Source organism: Elephantulus edwardii, unplaced genomic scaffold (assembly GCF_000299155.1).
Source record: "Elephantulus edwardii isolate Elephantulus edwardi_28Jun2011 unplaced genomic scaffold, EleEdw1.0 scaffold00010, whole genome shotgun sequence".
NCBI classification, from domain to species: domain Eukaryota; kingdom Metazoa; phylum Chordata; class Mammalia; order Macroscelidea; family Macroscelididae; genus Elephantulus; species Elephantulus edwardii.
This window is the reverse complement of record NW_006399760.1, coordinates 11,509,432-11,527,785: the sequence shown is the minus strand read 5'-3', so window position 1 is coordinate 11,527,785 and position 18,354 is coordinate 11,509,432.

Below are 18,354 nucleotides of genomic sequence, written 5' to 3'. Positions count from 1 at the left end.
ATTATTCTGGAAAATCGCAAATAACATATACTTAGATGGATAGTCACAACATATTTAAAAGATGGATTTTATAATGTTTATAAAGGAAAATTTTTTAAAATATTCAATCTCTATGTGATTCTTGGCCTGACTCGCTCATCCCAATAAACCCAATTATTTTTCCAATTTCACTCCCAAATGATTTGAACAACTCATTTTGTAATTTAGTTTCCTTGTGCACCAAATGAAAGTGAAAATTTCTTAAGGGAAAAACAAAAATACTGTTCTTCAGATTGCTCTCCTAGAACCAAAGGGGGAGGGGGTGTATATGTGTGATTTCTCTACATAAGAGGATGTATCAATCAGGGGCTGTGTCAGAACTAAGCTGAGTCTCACAGGACTCTGAATTCAATTTCTGCTTTGACAGTGACCCCAGTATCTCTGAGCCAATCCTTTCCCTACTCTATTTCTTCATCTGTCACATAGAAACGTAATAATATTTACCTATACCAGCTTATAGTTTCCATATCTGAAACAAACTTGGGATTTCCAAAATGGGCTTGATTATTTTGTCTTACTCCATCAAAATCTTAATTTCCTTCTTTTATAAAATGAACATACTAACATGTGTCAGCCCTGAACATTTATTATAAAGATCAAGTGAGATAAAGCAAGTGGGAGAAAAACCTTGAAATTACTTTACAAGTGACAAGTGTTTTTATTTTAATGCTTTTGCAAGTAAAAATCTGAATGAAGGCAAGTTACTCAAACCCACAACAAGACATTTCCAGCTTTTAGATCTCTAATTGATATGAAGTTCAAAAATGGTGTCAAGCTGTTGCTAAATGCACAATAAATTTAAGATGCAGGCACATGGAGTTTTTTGTCTAATCATGAACATGAGTTTCATAGTGTGTATTTTTAAAAAGTGTAGGTACCCACCATATGCTGATACTTGTGAAAGGTTAGGGATATAAACACACTGTCCCTGGCCTTACAGAGGTTGTCTTCCACCAGAGAGAAGACCTATAAAGAACAGAGTGCAGTGACAAATGAAGACACAGAAGAGTCAGCCTCCAACTACCTGGAGGAGATGGCATGTCAATGAGTTAAAGATGAAGAAAAATCAGGTAAATGAAGAGAGTAACAAAGAACTTCCCTGGGGAAGTAAATGGCACTGATAAAGACATTAACATCGAAGATTACATAGTTGATTGAGGGGTGAAGAACCCAATTTTCTTGAAATCTAGCATCTGAACTTATCTACATCCATGAGCAGAGATAATAATCAGTTCGGACACAGAGCTAGTTCCCACGCAATAGAGAGAAATGAGACACATCCCCACTTCCCCACTCTCCTACTTTTTCACCATTTTGACACCAGCCTTCCTCCTCATTGCACAATCTACTCCGCTGGACTCTATATGTCACTGCAATGGTCATACAGACCATACTTTGCATTATTGATTAGGGTAGTATCAGGCTACAATTTGAGATATGGATCAATTTGAAAGTAATAGTACACAATTCAAGAGACTGGATAGAGTTCATCAATCAGGACCATTTCCAACCAAGACAGCTCTCAGCTTCTTCTTGTCTGTGCCCACAGTCAGGCCTTTCTTTCAGCTGTGCCAATTGGTAGCCTCTACTACCAGGTCTGTCTCAGCCTTTACCCTGTTCAGGCAAATGTTACAACCCCTTAGCTCTGCCAGCAAACCTTCAGCCCAAAGATACTCAGTTACTCACTTCTTTGCTTGCACATCATAATCTCTCTCTCTCTCTCTCTCTCTCTCTCTCACACACACACACACACACACACACATCCCCTCAGGCTGGGGTGCTCTATTGCTCATAGGTTTTTCCAAGGCCTATTATTTCAGAAATAGATGGTAAATCTTTCTTCCTAATTCATCATAACCTGGGAGCTCTGCTTTAATATAAGATCTGACAAACAAACACTATACCTCAAAGAAAGCAAACATATACGTAGCTAAGCTATTAAGAACATCAAACTGCAAAAACACTTTCTCAGTACAAGAAAATAACAGATAAATGGTAGCACTAAGAACAAACCATAAGGACAAGCAATCATACAGATATAACGATGTGAGTGTCAGGGGTTCCCACATCAAGGCAGTGGCACAAATCCCAGAAGGCCTGAAAGTTGCCTATCCTTGATCTGTCCTAGAGAGAGGGAAACCAGGTTGCTCTATGGAGGCAAGGATTTTGAAACTCTGTATCACATACTTTGGCCATATTGTCAGAAGGGGCCAGTCCTTGGAAAAGGTACATCATGCTTGGAAGGGTAGAAGGTCAGCGAAAGCAAGGAAGACCCTAGATGAGATAGACTGACATGGTGACTGCAGCAATGAACAGTGACTATGGCAATGGAGTCAGGTGTGTCAGAGGCAGTAAGGACAGCTCAGGCTAGAGTGGGATTCAGAGCTATTGTTTGGGGTTGTTATGAGTTGCAGATGACATGAACACCTGAAACAACACATCAGGTAGGGAAAGGGGCAGCAATCTTCCTCATGCCTTGCACAAGTATCCTCATTCTTGCTGCTTATACTGTTGCTGCCATTTCTCTGCCACTGGGCCTGTAGAGTTTGTTGCCACTTCCTGCTATCTGCAATGTTACTGTTCTGTCATCCGAGTCTAAAAGGCCCTCAGCAAAGGGCTCCCAAATTCTTCTTGATAGTTATGAGATTGCCCCCTCAACTTATGCAGGATTGGACCTTATATTCCATTTCAACACATAGCCCTCCCAGCCAGGCCATACACCAATCCATCCTTGCAAGCTCACTTAATTCTAATTGTGTGTTGTCACTCATTTTATTAGCATAGTAAATTAACCAATCCCTGTAAAGTACATAAAACAGACCAATCACAGGAAGTTTGTGACCCAACAATTCATTTTGACAGAATTATAAACCAAAGTCCATACAAGTCATATGTAAGGGGAAATCAATTGCATGTTGCTGTTGCTGTTGTTGTTGTTGATTGCCATTGAGTCAAACACGACTCATAACGGCTGTGAACAAAATACCTACTACCTTTCCATAACTGTCATCAATGCACCAAGTTCATAGAGTTTACAGAGGCGTCTGGTTTACGAAGTGGATGCCACTCCTGCTTCCAAACCACTGGGAGCTCCACCAAACACTGTTCACACTGGGAAGCCATTCTGGTATTTGATACCCCAATGGCACAGGGTTCAGCATCATAGCAACCCAGGTTATTTCATACTGCACAATGACAAAGAATGATGTACTAAGTGGAAGGGTGTTCCTCCAGATATAACATCACTAGTTTCACTTAGCAATGGTTAAATGTCATAAAGTTAAATACGACTGAGAGTAAGTTTTACACAAAAGACCTAAACTTGGTTCCATGACTAACATCATTCCTGTACATAACTCTATTTTATAACTACAATCATTTCTGTACGTTTAAAGAGTTTAGAGAGTTTGTACGGTTTGTAGAGTTTCCAGAAGCACCTAGTTTTAGGAAGTGGATGCCACTCCTGTTCCCAGCATAAATCAATCTGGAAGCTCATCCAAAAACTGTACATAATGGGTAACCATTATAGTATTTGACAAAACAGTGTGCAGCATCACAGCAACACCAAGTTGTTCAGTTCAGCAAATAGACAGAAGATTGCTGTGCCATTCAAGGAATAAAGTTGGCCGGAGAACCCCAGACTCAAAGGCCCTGTGGGGTTTTAAGCCAATGCCTTTGAGTGGACTTAAACCCTAGGCAAAGGCTGAGGGACATCTACTCTTGGTGCGAGGGGGTGGGGGTGGTGCAATAATACACATCAAAAACAACCCCAAAAATAAGAATGAACCCCCAAACTTCCCTGTCCTTGACCTTTCTGATCAGTATCCACAAGCATATATAATAACAAAAATTACACCAGTAAGATGTTCTACTTGAAGAGTGGTAGAAAAAGGAATTGAAGAGAGAAGATGTCCCACCTAGGGGAGCTTATGTACTTGGTTTCTCACTGTGAAGTACTCAAACCATAATGATACACTGGATTAATTTACACAGCTTCTTGCAAAAATTATATGTAGGAGAAAAACACAGTTTAAATTAAAATGCTATCAATTCAAAATAAGCCCTTTAAATACTAAAACATTCCTAAAGTTTGCCTTATAGGAAGAGTTTGAACAACACAGTCACAGGTAACAGGAGGTTAATGATAGCTTCTATGATCAACAGTGGCAAGGTCAAACATACATCTTAGATCACTCATTCACTCTAGTGATGCTATGAAGACTAGATATAAGGAAGCAAAGGTTGGCAGTGGGAAGGCTAGTTAAAAGGCTGGAGTGGTCTTCCAGGAAGAATACAGATGATAAGTAGCTGTGGTAGGGTCAACAAAAACTCAATTCTTTGCCATCAAGTCAAAACTGGCTCCAAGCTGACCCCTCAGCAGGTTTTCTGAGACTAAATTGCAAGAGAGGAGATTTTCCATCATCCTCTCTGAGAGCAGCTGGTGGAGCCAAGCCACCTACCTGTGGGTTGGCAGCACAACTTCTAGCCTACTGGGCCACTGGAGGTACTGTGAGGTAGGGCAGGAGTGTGGATTTCAATACATAGGAATGCACTGGCAATGTAGTGAGGAGCAAGATCAGTAGACTTGTTAAATAATTGAGGATTAAGGAAAAGGGGAGTCAAGAAGGAACCCAGAGTTAGGGTTTGGAAGATTAGACAGACAATAGCACCTTTCAGCCAGTTGGGAAATATGGTAGGGGGCATGAAACTCAAAGAAGATCATGACTGCAGCTTTGAAAGTGTAAGTTATTAGATGCTCCTGAAAGTCAAGGTGGAAATGCCTAGAATTCACCCTGACACTATTCCTCCTTGTGATAAGCAGAAACATTTGCAAGGAGGTAAGAGTTAGGGGGTATTTTCGTAGATCTCTTTTATGGTTTTCCTGGGCCATCCTCAGCTTTCATACCTGAACTAGTCTTTGCTCTTCGTTTGTTCTCTAGTGACTGTCAAAAAACTGTCAGGACGCCGTTTTCTTAGGGAAACATTGACCCACTTGTTCTATGCTTTCTCTGCTTTTCAATAGTAGCTGTTGCTATGTCACTGACAATTTGGACTGATCATAAATAAGTAGCCTAGAAGAAAATTCAATATCACATCATCCATCAATCCTTTAGTCCCCTGAGTTCTGATCACTATACTTTATTTCACCTCTAACAACTTCCTCATCATTTCTAATCTAGTTCCTGGTCTCCCAATTGTAATAAAACAGATAGTGATCTCAGGTGGGGAATAAGCACCAGAAACAGATGAACTCGTAAGACAAAAATTCTTACGTCCCTATGCTCTGTTTTCATGCAAATTTCCCTCATAATTAAATCAGGAAAATACAATGTAGAAAAACATTATCAGCCAAATGGTTTCAAAATTTCAAAAGAAGCTATAAATATGGTCCCTTTTAGAAGATCAGGTTCTAACTAGAGTATGAGAAAGGGTAACAGTTGTTCTGATGAAGCAGTTTTTTTAATTCTTGTCAGTGATTTGAAGAGAAATAACTGATGTATGTTGAAGAAGCTGGTGAGATTTTTAAATAGTTCGGACGCTACGGGGAGCTTTATTTTTTTTCTTAAAGCAATGTACTCAGAAGTGTTGGCAAGATTTTATTTGAACGTAGCAGTGCTTATGTGAGGAAGTTATTTTGAATTACCCTAGTATAAATATGTATGACTTTATTTGTATTGAAAATTTCCTTTGCAAGTGCGCGGCTGAGGGACTGTTATATCTCTATTGCTTTGTAAATGATTTAGGTATTTCATTTTGGAAATAAAATATTATAGCCAGAATTCAAATATAATATCAGAATCCTGTTTGTGTCCACAGGTTATTTTTGCACCTACACTAATACTCTTTAACCCTTATTTGTCAGTTAGAAGAAAGGGATTTGTTGTCTTAAGTCTAGCTTGTTTTTACTGCATTCATTCAGCCATTCATTCATTCAGCATATATTCATGCAACATCTCTCATCTACCAAGTATGACGTACACTAGTCATACAGCAACAGTATTGGCCTGTCCTTCCACATAACAGATTTAAGAAAAGCTTCTGTTTCCACACAATAAAAATCTCAAATCTTCAAGTCATATCTTTCTAGCCTGTCAAAAGTTAAAAACAAGCTTATTTTTCAAAACTACATTTTTTCTCTTAGTTGTTGTTGTTGTTAAGTGCCATAAAGTCATACGCAACTCATAGTGACCCCATGAACCAAAGTCCTCAACACTTGTGTGACTTTCATCGTTTCTTCAGGTTCATAGGGTTTCCGGAGGCAAGCTGTTTCAGAAGTGAATGCTACTCCTGCTTCCAAGCTTGTTTTAATCTGGAAGATCCACCAAACACTGTCTACCATGGGTAACCATTATTGCATTTGGCACATCAGTGTCACAGTGTTCATCATCACAGCATCCATGAGTTACTTCTGTACAGCACGTGGACAGACTAGGGCTATATGACCTAGAAGAATGTTTGACCAAAAACAATTAAAACCAGGACCCGGGGCTGCGGATTAAAGTCACCCCCCTTACCAACTCACTCTGGTGACACAATTATCAAAGTGCTTGGCTTTTATTCTAAAGGTTTGTGATCTGAACACACCAGCAACTCCTCAGGAGCCTCCTCTCTGTCATCTAGGAAATCTTATGGGGCAGTTCCACTCTGTCCAGATGGCCATTATCAGTTGAAATCTTGGTAACAGGGCACAGAACAACAATTCTTCTTACCTAAAAATGGTAAGATGAAGTGAGAGGCCTGGGTAAGAAGGCCTGAAGCAGAGAAAAGATAAAAGGGGGGTGTACTGAAAAAAAGTATTAGAAAAAGAACTCACTCAACTCCTCCCGCCTCCAACACCTTAGGTAACCAGTTGTTGTCCACATCAAAGTGAAGCTGCTGGCAGAAAAATTATGCAATCTCTTGGCTGCTAGGCCTTGTCCACTTATTTAATTAACCACAAGCCAAACCCCTTGCCATGAAGTGGACTCTAACTAATCGTTACCCTCCATCAAGGACCTTTCCAAAATACTAAAGTGCAATGATGTCAGCTTGAAGATTAAGGTGTGCCTGCTTCAGGCCATGGTCTTTCCAATCATTGCCATGTATCTGAGAGCTGGTTACTGAATAAGGATGAAAGAAGGACTGATGCCTTTGAGTTGTGGTGCTGAAGAAGAGTACTGAGTAACCCACAGACGGTCAAAAGAATAAGCAAACATATCTTAGGAAAAGTGCAGCCAGAATGCTCTTTGGAGGCAAAGATGACGAAGCTCTGTCTGTCATATTTTGGGCATGTTGCTAGAAGGGGTAATTCCTTGGAAAGGAACATCATACTTGGAAATGTGAAGCAAAAGAGAAGACAACTCTAACACAGTGAGTACAGCAATGGGCTCAACGATGTCAGAGATGAGGATGGCATAGGTTAGGACAAGACTCAGGTCTGTAGTTCATAGAGCTGCTCTGAGTCATACATGACTCGACAGCACCTAAAAACAACATTTATTTCTGAGATAGCTCTGATGGCCACGGCACATTCAAATCTACCAGCTGTTCTGCAAAAGAAAGGCAATCTTGTGATGTACAGCCTTTGATAAGCTGGAGGGTCAGCTTTGAGTAGGTCTCAAATTGAGAGAACATAGCAACAGTTTGAGGATGTAAAGCTCCTTCTAGGAGGAACAGAGGATGGTTTTGAACTATTTACCATCTGCATTAGCAGAGCAACACGTAACGTGCATACTGTCACTAGAAATCCTGTTTTAATGAAAGAGAAGGAAGTCAAGCTCCGAACTCTTCTCTGTTTTCTTTTATTAGCCACTATGGTGGTGGTGTGTGAAGGAGCCTGGTGGCACAGTAGGTAATATGTTATAAAACTGACAGAGGGTCACCAGGAGTCAGAATCGACTCAACAACAGTTCGCTTTGGACCTGGTGTTGTGTAGGAGAGGATTATTTAACCTAAATTACAACTCCGCACTTGCCCTCATTAACAGCCAAAGCTTTACCACCATGTTCTACTCTCTTCTTACAGTACCTTTTGTTTTCATATAAACAAACCATAAGAGAATTCAAGAGTAAGATAAATAGATACACACAATTTTGCTTTTGTTCCTTCACTTTTTTCCTGACTGTATATAAAACTGACACGTAAGAAAGAAAATAAAGCAGTTTGTGGTAAGCAATGTCTTTGGGTACATGATGGTTAAAAAAGTTTGTGCCAGTCTAGAAGTCATTGTTCCCTGCCTGCTACCCTCTCTCATCCATCTTCCTTCTCATGTCAAACTGTTACAAGTTCAAAAAAAGGAAACCAGCTTATAGATCTTCAAAGCTCTTAAATGAATGAATAAAAGATTCCATAACAGTAGCAAATAGTTACTACACACCTGCACTGTTCCAGGAGGTTAGGAAAAATGTAACAGTGATACGTTACCTTCCTTTGTCAAACAAATTAATATTTGGAGATTCTAAGTGGGCATTGGTTAAAAATTTTCCAAGTGATAATGATTTGCTTCAATGTGATAAAGGCAAGACTCTGCCCCAAATTCAAAGTCCAGTGTGATTTCAAATGACATTCATGAGTGCACTTTGCCTAACCTTGAACAAGTCATTTCCCTAAACCACATGCAAGTCCTCCCAAATAGAAACAAAACTTTAATATAGAGCATGATTGTAAATTTTCAAATCTCCTGTATGCATTAAATGATGACAGTTAATAATAAACAGATACATCTTGGAAAAAAAGTGCAGCCAGAATGTTCCTTGAAGGTGTGGTACTTCATCTCACATCCTTTGGACATGTTGCTAGGAGAAGTTGTTCCTTAGAAAGAGACATCTTGCTTGAAAAGTTGGAGGGTCAGTGAAAGAGGGGAAGACCCTCAACGAGATGGACTGACCCTCAAAGAGTGACTACAACAATGGGCTCAAGTGTGTCAGAGATGATGATAGTGACACAGAATAGGGCAGGATTAGTGTTCATAGGATCACTGTGAGTCATGTTCAACCCAATGGCACCTACTAACAACAACAATACTATATCCTAAGTGATGTCTCCAAATGGAAATTTCAAGTATTTAACAAATAAGTACACAGACTGAACTATGGGATTTCTCCCCCTTCTTGTGTTAAAATGCCAAGTATTTGCTGTGAACTTTCAGCCTTATTCTGCCCCTCTTGTCTAGAAGGGTGTTAGCTGTGTGCCAAGAATAATAGGTAAGCCAGCCTCCCTCAACCCAGAAAAATTACCCTTTTGCCACAGCAGCCATACTAATGGCTCCACAATGGCCAAGGAAAAACCTAATAGGAACAAATTTTTGCATGTGTAGCAAAGTTAGTTCCAGAGAAAGAGAAAGAAGCCTGGTTTGCACTGTAGCAGAACCACTGGAACAATATGCTCCCTGTGTCCACAGCCTCGTCCCCCAGAACATGCTCCTTTCTAGGGCACAGGGTAGAAAAGTCACACACACAATAGATCATGCCAAGGTCTGCTGACACAACCCTGCTTCCAAATTTGTAGGCAGGCAAGTGGAGCAACGTACATACTTACATTTACATATTCTTACCTTTAACACACACAGCACACACCACGTACATACCCAGAGTAATTTGAGCACTCAAATTTCAGTCCTGAAATTTTTTAAAAGATAACACAGGCAAACTTTTTCAGTCTATTCCGTTCTTCATTACCATCTTTTCCAACCTCCTGCAAGCCTCTGAAGTTTTAGCAAGAGCAGGTAAAGATCTGTAAACAGTATCCAGAATCTCTTGGTTTTAATCTTGAATAACTAGGACATTGACAGTTCTTCACCACACTTAGCTGATAGCAAAAAATGCTTCCTCTCATGGCAGATCATAGAAGAGGAAGCACCTGGGGATTTTTTTTAATTTTCTTCTTACAATTGCAGGTGGAAGTGCAAAATACATCATAAATTTTAAAGTATATCTAATCATCTCAGCTGTTAATATGCTTATTTATCTTAAGCACTTTATTTATTACAACTTGTGAAATTCTTTAAGCATATTGCCTTTGCAATTTGTTATCAGTAAACAGTCAATTTTGAAAGCTGTAGAAAGGAGTTAAATAATTCCTAATAATAATAATGAGCATATTTCTATAGCCATACTTTTTCAGTCCAATCAACTTGAACTTTTTTTTTCCAAATGCAATTTCACAAAAGCCCATTGCCATCAAGTTGATACCAATTCATAGGGACTCTATTGCAGTTCATGGTGATATCATGTCTGTCAAGCCACACGATGGAATATAGCATGACTTTCAAAGGCTTATTTTTCAGAAACAGATAATCGAACTTTTCTTCTGAAGCATTTCTGGGTAAGCTAAAAAAATGTGATTTCCAGAGATTAAGTAACTTATACTTAGTGTATAAAGCAAGGCAAGGCATCAAACCTAGTTAATCTAAATCTGTTTCTTTGCTACTCTTAATTCACTAATATTGCAGAGAATAGAAAAAATTCTGTTTTCATATATACCTATATCCAGTTTCCAGCCAATAAGTGCTAAAAGAATTTGAGTAAGAAGTAAAAAACTAATCCTAAACAGAGTTGGGTCATAACAGCTCCTTTAAAACTTACTTGACCACATTTGGGACCAGCGCGCTAGCTAGCAGGAACCCGCCTATGGGAGCTATCCCTATGGGAGCTTAGGATGGGGAGATCCTGCAGAAGAGATTGGACCAGGAAATGTACTTTATCTGGGGAGCTAGAGACAGCAAAGCCATAGAAAGCATTCAAGGACCTGAGCCAATATTGTAGCTGGAAAAATGATCCTAAGTGTTAAAGAGAGGGACGGGAAAGCCATGCAAGGAAAAAACCAGGAACTAGGAGGGCCTGAAGTAGATCATGATGCAGTGCTTGAAGCGGTACTGAAGGAGATTCGTGAATGGTGAGAAAATACTGAGTGTCAGTGTGCATGATATTAACTGTGAGGGTGAACCTGGCAGATTCACAGATCTGTGAAGTACCAGACACTAGAATTTTGAGGGAAAAGTCCTGATTCTCTCTAGGATTTCGCAGGGAACAAAATTAGGCCAGTTGTAACACCTCCAGATGTGCTTTCAAAATTAGTGATCTACGTATGGAAGAATGATGTGAGGCCTGTACAAGCAGGGGTGGTTTCACTTTTTTTGCAGCACTTAGTTTTCCATAATTATGACAACCATGAAGACTATGATCATTTTGGAAAGCAAATTTTTTAAACCTAAATACCAAACATGCCTGGGGGGGGGGTGTGTGGAAATCATCCTCAGAACGGTGCCAAATTAAAGCTGAGTACAGAACAAAGTAAGAAATATTTAAGGAGACCACAAAGCTGCATAGAGTTTTTTGCAGATCACTAAACAATCTCTAGGTTCACACTGGATTTGTTCCCATTCCTTCTAAAAAGAAGAATAAGAAGCACAGGCTATTCTGAGCCCGATGCCCTTTTGGTAGTTTTGTCCTGCAAGAAACTAGGAATCCTTTGAGGAAATGCAACATTTAAGAGACCTTTTAAGAACTAGAAACAGAGAAAATTGTTTTGAGGAGTTCTTATGGGGGGAGGTGGGAAAGGCCCTCAGTATTGACAGAAAACATCACAATAATCCCCCCCCTTTAGCACTTGCGTTAAATTTTCAGCTTCTATACTATAAAGAAAATGTAAATGTGTGGATGTTTAAGAAATAAGAGAACTGCATTTTCCATTTAAAACACTGATACCCCCCCAAGCACTTGAAATTAGCACAAGCCCAAGAATAACTTCAATTCCAAAGAGAATGTTCAGTTCATTATGAATGATCTTACAGCAAATAGTACACTAACAGCCAAATTCCTGGCATCCAAATTTGTAAGTTTGCCCTCTTTTTTTTGCAAGTCTTACTCCAGACTTGTTTCTGAGCTTTTGCACATTTAACCCTTCCGTTCAATGACATACATTACCAAAGAGGGCGAGAAATTTCAAGTTCATTCATTGGTACGAAATTCTTCCACAGAAGGAGTCTAATATTTATAGCTAACTGATGATATTACTGAATACCATCCTATAACTGTTGAAGTAATAGAATAAGAAAATAGTGTCTTTTCACTTCTATACATTCTCTGAACAGTTCTGATTTTCTTCACTTAATGATAAAACTCATTTTTCAATAGGAAAAATATAAATGATACTAAAAGAAAATCCTTTTATAAAAACACTCAAAATTAATTTATACTGTCTTCTGTTTATCTGTTCCATGTTATTTTTTAACCTTTCAGTATAAAAATAATGATAATAATAAGCTGCAGTTCAATGAAATTTTGTACAGTACTTTATTTAATTCTTCAAACCCCCTGAAGAATAGGGCTATTAGCGTCTCTATGTTGTAGATAAGGAAACAGGCTTACAGTAAATTGCCTGTGATCACACAGGTATTAATCTAATACTCAAATTTGGGGCTTTCAATTAGCATGAGGGATATAAAAAACCATAATGGATATGCATACTTAATATTTTTAATTACCTTTAAAACAGTCTATATGTTAATATGTAAGAGAAGATAAACCATCTTACATTTTAGGCCTGAATTATTTGTCCATTTTTCACTTTTTTGGCCTATATCAATGTACCACAAAAGTTCAACAACCAAATTCCACTTAGAAAATAGAGGCACAGTTAGTGCACTTGTATATAGATCTGAAGTAGGGAGTGACTTAATTTTACAGAAGGTATTGTTCCTGATTAATTGTAATTTTTCCACATATTTGTAGATGCTTGCTACGTAAATGGTTTACAAATTGTTAAGAAGTTTTACAGGCACGTGAAAATTACAGCTCAATAAATAAACTTTAACAAGTGCAAAAGAGAAATTTTACACTAAAATGTTACTTTGTTTCTTCTCCTGAGAGAATGCATTTTTTTAAAAAAACACATTTAAAAATCAAGCATTAGATATGCAAATATGTGTTCAGATCAGAGATACCAAAATTATTCAAATGATTAATTATTCATCATAAAATGTCAATTAATAATTAGGAAGCATAAAAGGCATCTTTCTAATGCATCTTTATTTTTCTTGGCCTATAAAGGGCTTCCTATACATGTCAATTGACTCCTAACAAGTTTTAAAAATTCAACAAAGTAAACAAATTGTAAACAAGTGCAATCTCTGAATTTTAATAAAAGAATAACAAATGCACAAGAAGTGTAGAATAGACAGGGAGGGGGAGAAACTGATTTTTTTTTTTTAAATCCCCACATTGATGATATGTTCAGGCTCATTCATGACATATTCAGGTTCAGGTCCACTCACAGGCTAGGCTTACACAGCACACTGGTCATGATAAAGACCCAAAAATTTAAGTTGTGATTTTTGCTTAGCAATGTGCAAAATACATGGCATTGTGCTGCTGTCTGAACTGATCAGTCTTTGTTGGGGGAGATAAGGGGGGTGCTTTGGGAACTTCCCCCCTTTCCCCAGAGTCACTTTTAAAACCAGACACCTAATCACCTACTGTGATGCCACAACTTTGCTGAACACTGATAAAATATCTCCATACCCAAGACAAATTTTCACACTGCCTTAATTCTGAAGAACTTCCCTACGCAAAGCTTTATTCATTTTCTTTTTTCTTTTTCCCCAAGATGATTATACCATCTAAAGAAAATCTATCTCCCTGAGCTGCCATGACAATACAGAGCAATAAGCTCCCATGGTCACTGGGATCCGTTTATTTTTTAACTTTCCAACGACACCTGGTGAACCTGCAGCAGCCTCCGCCTGCTCAGGGAGTCCTTTCAGGCCAGGCGTCCCTGACCTCCTGCTGGTAGATTAATTACACATTAAAAATTATGTTTCCAAGACAAAATGATACATCTAGACACATACAGGAGGCGGGAAAAGGCTCAGAAACAGGGGAGAAGAGGAATGTTAAGAAAGAAAACAAGAGATTGCAAAAGGAAAATAGCAGAAATATCTGAGAGAAAGGAAGGGGAATGTAGGAAGCGCAGTTGGGAAAGAATTTCAAGAAAATAAGGGTAAAGGGCAGGGAGGGCTGGAAGGAGGGCAGAGGGAGGGGTGGAGGAAGGGAGCTTTGGGGGTTTTAATCCCCTGGCGAGGCTGCTGGCGTCGGCGCCCTAGACGCCCTAGACTTCCAAGTTGAGGCGAAAACCACCTCCTCGGGCCGGCAGGGCATCCAAGTTACTCCAAGTTTCCTGGTGGCTCTTCCAGGACCCCTCTCGGCGCCCCCTCCCCCCAGGGAGATTGACAGGCGCGTGGAGGAGGCTTTCGCCGGCACAGCCTTTCTCATGGTAATCAGCCCCCTGCATCACCTCCCGGCCGCTGCCGCTCGCGCTCCCAGCGCAGCGCGCGGACCCCGGGGACCGGAAACAGGGCGCGGGCGGGGAAGGGCGCGCGGGCGGTCAGCTGACCGGGCGCGGGGCGGGGGTCGCGGGGTGCAGGGCGCGGGCGGCCGCGGAGGGCGCCTGGGGGGAGCGCCCCCCACGTGCGCTTCTGCCTGCGCGGCGGGGCCTTTTCCTGGGATCAAATGGAGGCTCCGAAACTGGGGACGGAGGCGCAGGGGAGGGCGGAGCGCCCCGGGAATGGAGGGCAACAAGCAGACCTGTGTTGCATCAATAAATTAAGACGCTCGTTTGGGTCCTGAAGTTTTCTGGTTGCTGTCAGTGGAGACCTGGGCACCAGCCCTGAAGCCGAGGTGCAGCCTTAACTCAAAAAAGCAAAGCAAAGCTAAGCTAAGCAAAGCAAGCTCGCAGCGGGCCGCCCTGTGGGGCCAGGTGACGGGCGAGGTTCCCCAGCGCGCGGCCTCGCGGCCGGGACGTTAGGGACGCTCGCAGCCGCTCGGGTCCTGTGTGGATTTCGTTGGGAAGGGCTTCTCCCTGAGATGCTCTTGATTTCTTCTTCTTTTTTAAAATTAGACTTTCCCCTCCTATCCTAGGCTCAACTCCGAATGGATTGGATTGCGAGTCTGCACGTGAGAAAACCGCTTGTCTTGGCTTGGACCCCTGCCGCCCCACCACACACACAGGCGATCCCGGGGTCCCCTCTTGTCACCCCTTTACTTGCAACTCTTAAAAGAAGTTGCCCACCTTCTGCATGCCAACACAGGGTCTCCATAATTCCTCCAGATCAAAGATCAATCCCGTTACAAAAGTGGAATGGATTCTTTTTTCTTTTTTGTTTCCTTCACATAGTGCAAAATAAACAGGGGCGGGAGGGAGATCATTAGCTGTGGCCAAATTAGAATTCCTTCTACAGCCTTGTGTGTGCAAGGACACAAACACAGTGCCTCTTCGGGCATCTGGGCCCGCCAGCGGGTCAGGGTGGGGGGGTGAGCAGGAGAGAAAGGCAGAGGCTGGGAAAGTTGAGGAAATTGACAAGAGGCGCGAACGAGGGGAACAGACACCAGGTCAGCCTGGGGGGAATTGGGAAGCAAAAGTACACCCTCCTCACCAGCCTGGGTAGAAGGAACCCTGAGAGAGTCAGTTTGTTTTACCCAAGAAAACCTTAAAGAATTATTTTTCCCCTTCAAGGTTGATTGCAATATTATTTCACATTTGCATGTATCTGTGGTTTTAATCCCTTTCGTCTGCGCTAATCTCGAAGTGGATTATTAATGGGGAAGACAGACGGGGAAAGAGCGATTCATTTGCAAGACTTGCTTTGCAGCGTGAGGAGACCACAGCCAGCAGCCCCCAGTGCTCTCGACTTTGCCCTGCGTGCGTCCTGCGCTCTTGAATCCCGTTGATCCCACGTTCCCCATTGTCCCGGACCTGGCCCTCGCGCTGACGGAGTGTTCCCAACTATCTCTATTCCGGCATTCCCCCGATCCCACCGCCTCTGCGGTGGTGGAAACTCTCTTGGTCAAATGTCAGGGGAGGGGCTTGCCTATCAGGAACGAGGGGCAACCTAGTGGGCGCTCACACCTCGCAGGGACCATTTACCTTGATAGGAACTTGAAAGAGTTCTCTTTTTACCCCAAATCAAATACTTGCACGCCCAGACTCTAAGTGCTAAGTGTTGGGGGCTGCCTCCTGCCACTTGAACAATTACTGAACCCAGGGTAATCAGATGATTAGGTGTTTTTAATGGAAATACTTAAGGGTCTTCTTTTTTAAGACAGAGCCTAAGTAACATGTTATTTAATAGACATAATAAAGCAAGGGTTTTTCTGGTCATTCCTTTGGCTGCTTTGCGTGCCTGTGCGCGTGTACGCCTGAGCTGGAAGCTCTCAGCGACCATCTGAGCTGCTGAGAAGAAAATCAGACTTCTTGGGCTCCCTGCAATCTCTCCATGCTATGGACTCTTCTTCCTCAGAAATGGCGGGGGGGGGGGGGCGGTGGAGAGCAAACTTCTAGAAACAATTTTATTTTTTAAAAAATAAACCCTGAGGGGAAGAGAAAGAAAGAGGCAAGAAGATGCCAACAGTAGTGATAAATCTCACAAGAGAAACTTGATAAGTGCAAATATTTACTCTAGGTGTAGCATATTTAAAGAAATGGGAAATTGTGCATTTCTCTGATCCATGTTGGAGAGAATTCATCATTCTCTTCATTATTCCTTTTAGACGGAAGATTTCAAATGCTCCTCTTTTACACTTGCTTAGTCTGGGGTAGGATGGGTGGGGTGAGGAGAAGAATGTTTCAGGTGTTCTCATTGTGATGAATCCTCGTTAGGACAGGGTGACTCTGTAGCCAACTGTGAAAATCCACTTTCATGCATCCTAGAGTGAAGTCTGCCTGTGGTCATGCTGGGTGGCTAGTTAATTCCCTCCAGGCTGAGTCTCCCCCTCCCCTCGAGGGGGAAAAAAAATAAACACCCAAAATACAGAGAGATGCAGGTCTAGGGAGGGTGGATGGGTCCACCCCTGTGGTAGCTTTTCTCTCTGAGTGCAATTGCCAGTGAGTCTTGCATTCAAAGTCTTGCTTTAGGCACACATTCAAAGCACAGTTCAAAGCAGTTTATCTTAATGTAAGTAAAAGTCTAGTGTTGGATCAGGATATTATTTGTTTCAGATTTCATTAGACTGAAAACATGGTGCTGTGACATATTTGGTAGTATTAAAGAAGGGGGGAATAAAACTGAGATGAGGCAGTTTATTATTATTATTATTATCATTATTATTAATTATTATTAATTTCCTCTTCACACCTCTTCATCCACCTTTTTGACTGAGCCCAGAGGCTGTGGGGTGGGAAGTTTGAGTGTGTCTCTGAGCCCCTCCAGCACTTTCACTCTGAAAACAAATAAATAAATTCATTATGATGCCTGTCAGTTCTTCGAGGAATTGAGCTTGTTCCATCGGAGGCTAAGAGATTTCTTCCTTTTCCGATAAATGCTTGCGCTCAGCATCCTCAAATTTGGCTGTCTTTATTTACTTCTATATTAGTTCCAATTATGTGCCGTGTAAACCAGCTTTTTGATTAACAAAACAGCAGAGCATTGGTTAAGAACACTTAAACTTCAAAAAAAATTCCCCTGGGAAGTGGGCTCTGAATTGGTTAATAATGTGCAGTACTTGCTAAATTGCTGACTTCCAGATGTGGAAAATATCTTTCTTGTTTAGGACCTATGCAACCTGATTGGATTACGACAGAAGCGTCACGTTGAAGCTTTTGAGTGATTATTTAATTAACCATACAGTAGAAAGCTGTATTCTCCAGGAAATCCCTTCCATATTTGCATAACCAATCCCTTCAGAGCAAAGGTGGAGTCTTTTCTTTTTAATTTTACTTTAATTGCAATATCAAAAAATATATACTCCAAAACTTGGACCCCATGCCGTTTTATATCATGCTTTTCCTCCCCTGCTAAGTTTTTCTATGGCCTTTCTTCCTGACTCCCTCCATACACTCCTTCACAGTGTAGTAAAGTCTCCGAGAGATGTAGAGACATTCAGAGAGCACTCAGCCCAGCAGTCTATGTTCATTTACTTAGCGTCCCTTTAAAAAAAAAATAAAATAAAATAATGTCAAACTAGTTTTGGTCATTGGGATCAACTCCAGAAATCCGTCACACCTCACACACATACCCCAACATACAAACACACACCCTAAGTTCAACATGCAGCATTCCTCCCCCCACCCCCAAATCTGGCATCTCAAAGGGAGGGGGAAATGAAGGGGAAAAGCAAAGAATTTAGTTGGAGAAAGCGTGCTGGGGAACCCACACAACTTCTCGTGCACCTCAGATCTGGTCAGTTAGAGATAACTGTGCGAGCAGGGACGAGGTGGGTTGAGGCGCCAGGATCTTTCCCTTTAACTTTCGCCCCTTGGAGTTCTCCAGTTCTGTGAATGGCGTGCACCGTTTTCCGCCCTGTACTCAGTAGGATTTAGTGATGAGGATAATGATGCCAAAGG